The sequence below is a fragment of the Sus scrofa genome, chromosome 2, assembly GCF_000003025.6.
Source record: "Sus scrofa isolate TJ Tabasco breed Duroc chromosome 2, Sscrofa11.1, whole genome shotgun sequence".
Taxonomy (NCBI): domain Eukaryota; kingdom Metazoa; phylum Chordata; class Mammalia; order Artiodactyla; family Suidae; genus Sus; species Sus scrofa.
The window spans coordinates 106,304,543-106,315,383 of record NC_010444.4 but is presented as its reverse complement, the minus strand read 5'-3'; the positions used below and the strand labels follow the sequence as shown (position 1 = coordinate 106,315,383).

The window sequence follows — 10,841 nt, the reverse complement described above, 5'->3', positions numbered from 1 at the left end:
ATTACAAAAACAAACTGGACAATCAGGAAAGCTCCTGGTGTTCATATGGCAGGAGCAGTAATCCAGGACTCATTAGAAACTAAAATCACAATGCACATTCATTTTAAACTATAATTTAGAAAAAGCAGGACTGATACCTTTGAATTGTCTAATACATTTTGATGGAAAAGTTTATCTTATAATTGAGTAAAGTGTCAAATTTATTTCATATACATAGGAATGACTTTAGATTGCCTGTGTGATAAACCACAGTAACCATCTTCCTCCACCAGGAGGATAGTGACCACATGTATCAGTTAGCTTTTGCTGAATAACAAACAACTCCAGATCTTAGTGTTTTAAAAGAACACCATTTGTTTAACTCATGACTTTGTGATTTGGCAGTTGGGCTGGCTATATCTGGATAGTTGTTCTTGTCTTGGCATGACTCATTCATATGTCTGAGCTCAACAATATGGTTAGCTTGGAAGTGGTTAAGTAAAATGTAGCCAGGAGGATGTCTCTGCTCTCTGTTCTCTCTTCTCTTCACCAAATAAGCTGAAACTTGTTTATATGACAGCTGGGAAGGATTTCAAGAAAGAGAGGAGAAGTGACTCTGGACTTGAGTGCTACACTCATAATTGGCATGCTGTCACTTACACTCATCCTCTTGGTCAACCATGTCACACAGACAACCCATATTCAAGTGATGGAAAAATAAACTTTACTCCTAGATAGAAAAAAATGTAAAGGAACATTGAAAGAGTGTAAACATAAAGAGGACTGAGGGATTGTAGCCAGTTTTCAGTCTATTCCACATTGAGAAACAAATATTGTTCTTCCTTGACAATGAAGTGTTCTACAAACTAAAGTAGGCTTCAGAGGATGGGTGAAACCTACTTCTGATCTTCCCAAAACTTTTTCCTTGTCACCTCTGGCTCACCATATCTCCTGTGACTCCTCAGTGAGGTTCATCCTGAGTACCTATTCTGCTGTCCAACATTTCTGTGTCTATCAATTTAACTTACTTTAACATCTGAATCTTCTACATAAATAAGTGTTGCCTTTATGTTCCCCAAAAGTTGACTTCCTGAGAATGTCTTATGAAACTCAGATTATTACATGTTTTTCATACAGTGTTTCATGTAGTATAGTTGTCTCTTGGTTTCAGGACTTCGCCTTGTCCGTACTCATTCCCAGGATGCCAAAATCTGCAGATGCTCTGTTATAGAAAATGGCTTAGGATTCGCATATAACCTACACAAATCCTCCTGTATACTTGGTCATCTCTGGATTATTATTATTATTGTCTTTTTGCCATTTCTTGGGCCGCTTCTGCGGCACATGGAGGTTCCCAGGCTAGGGGTCAAATCGGAGCTGTAGCCACTGGCCTATGCCAGAGCCACAGCAACGTGGGATCCGAGCTGTGTTGCCACCTACACCACAGCTCACATCAACATCAAATCCTTAACCCACTGAACAAGGCCAGCGATCAAACTCTCAACCTCACGGTTCCTAGTTGGATTCGTTAACCACTGAGCCATGATGGGAACGCCTCTGGATTATTTATAATATCTAATACAGTGTGAATACTATCTAAATAGTTGTAAATACAACATAAATGCTAGGTAAATAGTTATGTGGCAAAGTCAAGTTTTACTTTTGTGAAGTTTCTGGAATTTTTTTTGGCTGTGTGCCTGTGACATGTGAAAGTTCCCTGACCAAGGATTGAACCTGTGCCACAGCAACAACCCAAGCCATTGCAGTGACAATACCAGATGCTTAACCCACAGTGCCACAGTGGAAACTCCTGAATTTTTTTTTTTTTTGTATTTTCTATTAATGGTTGGTTGAAACCACAGATGAATAACCCACAGATACAGAGGACCAGCTGTGTTCTGTGTTTTTCATTTCCATAGTGGTAATCTCAAATTTACTTCATACTTTTAGATGTATCCTTTACATCTAAGGTCTTCCCTGCATAAGACTCATTGCCTTGAAAATGTGACTCTAATTAACTACACTTAATTTTTACACTCATTTGAATTTAGAAAGTGCCTATATCACATATGTTTTAAATATTTGTTGATAGTAATGATTTTGTCTTCCTAACCTCCAGTCTCCATTATAACATGCTGTTGGGCAAGGATAGCATTGTTTCCTTTATAGCATTTATAAAGTTTACTACTATAGGTACCCAGTTATTTTGGGGACTAAATTAATGTGTCTCATCTCTCTATATATATATATGTGTATATGTGTGTGTGTGTGTATAAATACATAAGCATATATGCATACACATATATATTTCTACATGTGTTATAAATAAATGTGTATGTATAGATAGATGGTTATCTAGAAGAGATAGTAGAAAAAAACAGATAATGACAAAGTGCTCATTTGAATATCAGATATAATAACTAACATATTCTTAAAACTTCAGTATATTCATAGACTCAAATAGGGCGTTCTATTTTCCTGTTTTCATACCTTGATTTAATCCTGGTGAACAACAATCACTTACATATATGTGCATAATATGTCCATGGCAAAATTTTAAAAATTATTTTTGACAAGAATGACAAAGTTTACACTCTGAAATAAGGAGTTAATAAAGGGCAGTGAGATATGAAATAAAAGAAGTAAGATTCCTTTATTTTTAATTTATTTTTTATTGTTATTTCCCCAACACTTTTGTTTTTCTTAAACAAAAGTGTATTGTTTTAAGCTTTTAAAACTTTAGTTCAGCACATAAATTAAAATGAGAAAGTTATATTCCTCTATTTTTGCCAGAAAAAAAATCTTTGGTTTTGGATCTATGTAAGTAAGAGAATATAGATATTATAGTAGTCATGACTTTATTACACTTGAGTGCAAAAGGAGGAGTCAAAATGCTTAATTCCTTTGAATATCAGAGAGATTAATCCATTTTTTTAAGATTAGAGAGGGGCCCTTTTTAAAAATCTTGATGATTTTTAGTTACATATCTCTGATCACACTTAATCTGTAACCCTTCCCACTCCACGTTATACTAGAGTGGTTATTAGGCAGTGAAGGTCCTGTGTCAGATGATCTTGGGAGTAAATCCTTATTCCACCACTTAAATATTGTTTTTGATAATGAGATACTTAAACACTTTAGTGCTCAGTTTTCTCATCTGTGAAATATGAGTAAAAATCACATCTTTTTTTTCTGGTATGGCTAAATTTTAAAATATATGCATTATAAGAATTGTAAAGAGTCAGTATTTAATTCAAGATGATGATACAAAAATCAGATGAACTTCCTTAACTTTCCTGCAAACCAGTGTATGTTTATTATAAGAAAAGTTTAGTGGATTTTTCTTAGGCTTGTTTTATTTGTGAAAACGAGAAGTAAAAAATAACTATTGCATGGTAGTAAACATATTCATTAATAAAATAATATGTATACATGCACCTAGAATCAAAAATAAAATTTTGAGACTCAAGTGTAGAATGTAGCGGGATATGTAATGAGAACAAGGTCAAAGTGACTACAAAAAGCCTAAGGCATGCACTGTAGTCATGTCTTGTGTCACTAGCGCCCATGAGAGTTGGAACACATATGCTAGCCAGAGCCACATACACTAGTAGGTATGTATTCTACCATTTAAAATTAATTAATTAATTACTTATTTTATTGGGATGTAGTTGATTTACAATGTTGTATTAGTTTCAGGTTTACAGCAAATTGAATCAGTTACACGTATATGTATGTCCATTCTTTATTCCCACATAGGTTCTTGCAGTACCTTGATGAGACCTCCCTCTTCTATATAGTAAGTTCTTCTTAGTTATTTCTTTTATATATAGTAATTGTGTATGTTTTAATCCCATCTTCCCAGTTTATCCCTCCCCACTACCACGGTTTCCCCTTTGATAACCATAAGATTGATTTTGAAATCTGTGAGTTTGTTGCTGTTTTATGAACATTTTTGTTATATTCCACTTATAAGTGATATCATATGATATTTGTCTTTCTCTGTCTTTTAATTCACTTAGTATAATAATCTCCAGGTCCATCCATGTTGCTGCAAATGACATTATTTCATTCTTTTTTATGGCTGAGTATATTTCATTGTATATATGTACCATATCTTTTTTGTCCATTCCTATGTTGATAGAAATGTAGTTTGCTTCCATGTCTTGACTATTGTAAAGAGTGCTTCTGTGAACATTTGGATGTGTGTCTTTTCAAATTAGAATTTTATCTGGATGTGTGTTCAGGATCATATGAAAACTTTATTTTTTAATAATGATTTTTATTTTTTCATTATAGATGATTTACACTGTTCTGTCAATTTTCTGCTGCACAGCAAGGTGACCCAGTCACACATATATGTATGCATTCTTTTTTCTCACATTATCATGCTCCATCACAAGTGACCAGACATAGTTCCCAATGCTATACAGCAGGATACCATTGCTTATCCATTCCAAAGGCAATAGGTTTGCATCTATTAATCCAAAATTCCCACTCCCTCTACTCCCTCTCCCTCTCTCTTGGCAACCACAAGTCTGTTCTCCATGTCTATGGTTCTCTTTTCTGTGGAAAGGTTCATTTGTGCTGTATATTAGATTCCAGATATAAGTGAAATCATATGGTATTTGTCTTTCTCTTTCTGACTTACTTCACTTAGTATGAGAGTCTCTAGTTTCATCCATGTTGCTGCAAATGACATTATTTTGTTCTTTTTTTATATCTGAGTAGTATTCCATTGTGTATATATACCACATCTTCTTAATCCAATCATCTGATGATGGACATTTAGGCATATACCAGGGGGACAAAACCTTCCTTGAAAAAGATACATGTGCCCCATGTTCACTGCAGCACTATTCACAGTAACCAAGGCATGGAAACAACCAAATGTCCATTGACAGATGATTAGATTAAGAAGATGTTGTGTATATATACACAATGGAAACTTAAATTTTAGTTTTTTAAGGAATCTTTATACTATGTTACTGTATATTTTCCATAGTGGCTGCACCAATTTACATTCCCACCAACAATGTAGGAGAGTTCCTTTTATTCCATAACCTCTCTAGCATTTATTATCTAATATTTTAGAAATGAAGAAGTCAAAGGTCACAAGGCTTGACATGCCCAAGGCCATGCAGTTAGGTCTTCTGATTCCCAAACTCATGAAATTTTCCTTTTAGATACACACACACACTTTAATTAAAACATTTTTGTTTGAAACAGACTTTTAAACAGAGCACTTTTAGTTTTAATTAACTTCCTAGGACCACTGATCTCTACCATATATTGCTGATCTGTTTTCACATCATCGTAAGACAAAATAAATAATTAGGATGTCTTAAAATAAACATATTTCAAGGAAGCCTTGGACATGTATAAATTAAAACATCCATCACAGTATTTACAAATTCAAATTGAATGGAAACTATTATAACCCCCAAATTATAGCCCATTTGTAAAGCATTTATGAGATTTAATGCATACTTCTACAATTCAAGTTATTATTTTAAATTACATTTTAATACTAAACCCTGTTAGGCACTTGACTTTAAGTCTTAGAGGAAATAGTTTGTCCTTCCTGTTTTTAAAAATTATTTCTGCTTCTACTTTAATTAGTATTATAATTCACAAGATGAATAGTGAATATAAAAGCATACATTTTATAGAAACTTCCACCTCCACTAGCCAGACCAAATATAGGCTTCCATTTTCATGCATCCTTGCCAGTACTCAGAGCAAAGATTTTCTGCCTCAGCAATGATCTCTCACGTCATCATGCCCTCCTCTGCTGTTCCTGCTTCTCTCTAGCAGCTTTCTGGTTCCAGCTAGAGCCAGAGGGTTGCAGCCACCTATAATCAGTTCCTAAGCAGTTTCCTTGGCTCCATATCATCAACACAGCATGATGACATCAGTAAAAGCTCTTTCACTCTGGACTCTCAACTATCAAAAACCCTCAGTTGGCCAAACTATAAGTGCTAATAAGCATGCCACACTGCAAATGTTAAACTCATACCAAGCATTTCCACCCATGAAACACAGGACCAAAAAGAAAAAAAAATTAAAAAAAGCTTTGATTCAAGGTTTGGAGAAAAAGCTGAAATGTAGGACAGCTTCTTCATCATGGAAATTGACAGCTAACATCTGAGGAGAAGGTATTTCACAGATTGCTGTGCATCAAGCTCAAATGACAGTGAGGCACAAGATTTACCACAGCACAATTCAGAACAGCTATGACTGCAGGTTCCTAGGTCACAAGTAAAAAGTAGGTCATCCTCACAGGGAGATGTGAACAGTCAGCATGCAGTCCAGGAGAAATTTTACCCACCATGTTTCATTCAAATGCCAGAGAACATGGGGAATGAAGAAGGAAGATTCGGCAGAACAAACTTCAAAATGAGTGGACTGCCAGCTCCTCATGTTTAAGTGGAAAACGAGTTCAAACGGATGATTTTTACAAAATGATAATGTCTTAATAGGGCCTCAGTCACTCATCTTTGAAGTGGTCAGAGCTTCAGATTCAGGGGCTTATGCCTATTCTGTGGCCATGAACAGAGCAGAAGCCACATTTACTCTGCAGCTGGACATCCTTGAAAAAGAACGTAAAGAACACTGATGTTTATCTACAAACCATAGAGCAAAAAGTTTTTGAGTGAGACACAGCAAAGCTAGAATAATGTATTTTAACTGTGCCTCCACCAAAGGTGTTCTGGAAAAGAAATCATGAAATGGTACAGTCCAGCGTTGACTGAATAAGCTGAGAGCATGATAACTATAGATTAGTTACTTTATGAATAAAAGATACAAATAAGGAAGATGCTTGATGTCATACTGTCTACATTTAAGTAAGTTGAGGTAATGACTACATGTAATACAAAAAACTCTTCCAACTCCTAAGTAGTTAGGTGTTCATCCAACTTTCAGCAAATGTTTAGCATGTGACACAAAAAGTCTGGATGTGGAACAAGCTTTTAACCTGGGAGGAGTTTCATCATCTTACAAGTTCAATCTTAAAAATTTGGATGACTTTACCAACATTGAAAAACAGTGATTATAGTATTAGTAATATATTTGATTGAATTTTTAAAATAAATTCACAACTGTATTTACAGGTTATGGCTTTAATTTGGGAATATAACTGATATACACATATGTACACATGCACATACACAATATAACATTATGCCTGTAAGTATGTGCCTAATATTTAAACACAAATGTAGTACATATATATATATACACATATATATTTATAATATTATTTATCCTTTGAGTCTTGCACATTTGAGCTACTCTGGATAGTGAAGCCTACAGAAAAACCTGGGTTCATAATTGTAGAAGACAATAAATGTGGGATTTTAACATTTAAGTCATACACATTTAATTTAAAATTATGAGTTAATATCAACTTCAATAACATTATCTAATCCTTCTAATAATGTTTATTGGTACTACTTTCTAAATAATGAATACTTTGTAATCTTTTTACCTTGTACTTATTTATCTTATTTGGCTCTGTAAAAAATCTTGCAAGTTAAATATCATCCCCACTTTACAGATGACAAACGGAAACTTAGAAAACTTAAGTCAATTGTTCAAGAAGATGTATCTAAAACTGGCAGTGCTAGGATTGTTTCCTAGCTGGCATGATTCAAAAATTAATGTTCTGTTGTCTTGCAGCCTTCTTAAGACATACCATAAAAACTATGATTTGGTTTACTTGAAGTCATATTTTTGAAATATGGTTATAAAAGTCATAGCTAAAATTCAAAGGGCATTAAGACAGCCAATAGATTTATGCAAACTCATTTTTAAAAATCATATTTATGGATAAGTTATAAAGCTACCCACAGCTTCATGAAAGGCAAGATAATCTGTTCCATTTTTTTCAGGTACAGTGTTAAAATAATAAAAGAAAAGGTTCTTTTTAAGGTACCTCTGCCCTATTTTCTCTGTATATGAAAAAGAAAATCCTGTTTCTTAAGCTCCAGAAGATGGAGTTGAGGTTAGGTGCACAAGGCCAGTGGCAGACACAATGAGCCCTATTTGCTTTTCCAGAACCTTTGTAAAAATTGTTAACTATAAGAAGTCTCAAATAAATGTAAAATGGATGAAGGTTAGTACTAAAAGAAAATTTCACAAAGAAAAATGTTAATAGCTCATTTTCAACTAATAATTCAAGATAATTAAAAATTGAATTTCAGGGAGCAGAGCAAGATGGTGGAGGAGTAAGAGGTTATGCTCACCTTCTCCCACAAATGCATAAAAAAAACCTACATCTACATGTAAAACAACTCACACAGAACCTCAACTGAATGCTGGCAGAAGAACTTAAACCTCCAAAAAGGGCAAGATACTCTTGACATAACTGGGTAGAACAAAAGAAAAAAAGAGAGAGAAAAGGAATCAGGACAGGACTAGCATTCCTGAGAGGGAGCTGTGAAGGAGAAAAGGAACCCACATCCTGGAAAGCCACCTAACTAACGGAAAGATCAGCTGAGTTGGAGGGACCTTCAAGTTGCTGAGAAAAGCACAGCAGCTGGATTGAGAACAGCAAAGCAAAGTGAGAGCCACACAGATCATCTGAACTACCGGCCTGGACACCACAGCCTGAGATGCTTGGGCAGGGGCTGGGCACTGAGACTTAGGCTCTGGAGGTCAGTCCCAGGGAGGGGACTGGGGCTGGCTGTGTGGGGACAGCCTGAGGGGCTAAGGAGCTGTGTGCCATAGGCAGGGGAGCGGTATGCTACAGGCTGGGGAGTGGAACGCCACAGCAGAGGGAACCCAGGAGAAGGTCCAGACCTGCAGGAGAGGCAAGGTGCCATTGTTGGGGAGAGCGAGAGAAGGAGGAGCAGACTGCCATAGGAAACTCCCTGTGCTGGAGCGTGTGTATGCTTGCGGGCTCTGAGGGCAGGGTGGCTCTGGCACAGGCTAAGGGCAGTGAGAAGCCTCTTGCTTGTTTAGGGAAGACTGGGTGCTTCTTTTGCAGGCTACCAATGGCCAGGCACCTCTTGTGTGGACTAAGGGCATTAGGAGGCTAAGTGCAACATGTTGCCTCTTGCATGATCTACAGGTGGCAGGGACAGACCGCAGTGGTCGTCTCAGAGGCCAGAGGGATGTGTGGCTTGCCACCGCTGGGGGCCTGTGAGTGGGCTCCACCTGTGGCCCCAATCCCCGTGGGGGTTGGCAAGAAAAAAAAAAAAAAGAGGGCACTGCAACCAAGTACCATACGCTGTTGCTCTCACTCCCCTGGGAAAACACCTGCCCTGCAGCTGCCATTGCCAATGCTCTGAGCAGCACCCAGGCACTTTCTCATTGTCCCTTCCCAAGACCCTACAACTAGGAGCAGCTGATGCAGCACTTCCTGCATGGGCTAAGTGGGACAAGGTGCTTCTTGTGTGGTCTTCAGGTGACAGGGTCCCAACTGCCACAGTTATCTGTGATTCCAGAGGTGGACATGGCCCACCGCCACTGGAGATCCCTGAACAAAAATCACTTGCAGCCCCAGACACCTCAGAGGGCAACATAGAGAAGGACATTTTGATGGAACACCACCGTTGTTGCTCTCACTCCCCTAAGAGCACACCTACCCAGCTGCTGCCACTGCCACATGCTCTGGCTAGTGCCCAGATGCTTGATCATGGTCCCTTCCCAGGAACCTGCAACTAGGAGCAGATTGTGCAGCATCTCCTGTGGAGGCTAAGCAGGACAAGGTGCTTCTTGCATGGGCTACAGGAGGCAGTGGAAAACCACCATATTATCTCTGGCTCCAGAGGTGGGAGTGGCTCGCCACTACTAGGGGTCTGTGAAGAGATACCACTTGCAGCCCCATTTATCTCAAGGGCACCACAGAAGAGGGCATTGTGACTGAACACCACCTGTTGGTGCTATCACACCCCAGGGACCACACCAGCCCTGCTGCTGCCACCACTGCCAAATGCTCTGGGCAGCATCTACACACCTGATCTCTGTCACTTCCTAGGATCCTGCAACTAGGAGCAGCCTGTAAAACACCTCCTATGTGGACTAAGTGAGATGGGTTGCTTCATGCAAGGTGTACAGGTGGCAGGAGCAACCAACTGCAGTTATCACTGACTTGAGAGGTGGTCATGGCCCACTACCACTAGGGGTCCCTGAACAGGCACCACTGCGGTTCCAGTCACCTCAGAGGAGGGCATTGCAATCGAACACAAGCTGTTGTTGCTCTCACTCCCCTGGGAACTCACACACTGCTGCTGCTACTGCCAAATGCTCTGGTCACCTTGTAGATCTGCCTGGAGCTCATTACCACTTCCCAGGGACCTGCAACTAGAAGTAACCTGTTGCACCTTCCTGCAGGTCCTTGTTGCTGTTGAGAGCCCAACAACCAGGCACTGACTGCTGGCCCTTTCCATTGCCTCCTTCTCCCTGAAAACACACTGAGAATCCAGGGGATAATAGCCTGCTCACACCAAAGAAAGAGACAGCAAATATTCAAACTCCCACACCAAAAACAAATAGTAACCTCCCCCAAAATACAAAAGGGTCCTCTTGCATAGACGTAGCCTTACAGACTACAGTTTGGCTTCCCCAAACTCACAGACAAAAACACAAGCAAGATGAAGATGCTCAGAAACCAGTCCCAGTTAAAGGAACAGGAGAATTCATCTAAAGCAGACACAATGAAACAGACCTCTGCAGTCTAATAGACATTGAGTTCAAAAGGGAGGTATTGAAAATACTGAAGAAATTAAGAGAGGATATGAGCAGTAATGCTGATTCCTTTAGAAAGGAAATAGAAAATATAAGGAGGAGCCAAGGCAAACTAGAAAATTCATTTATAGAGATGCAAATTGAGCTAAAGGCACTAAAGAGCAGAA

The 10,841-nt window shown here is 38.4% G+C and overlaps 1 pseudogene; it reads left to right on the top strand.

Moving 5' to 3' along the window:
- LOC110259426 lies at positions 5,023-8,252 on the top strand (annotated as a pseudogene).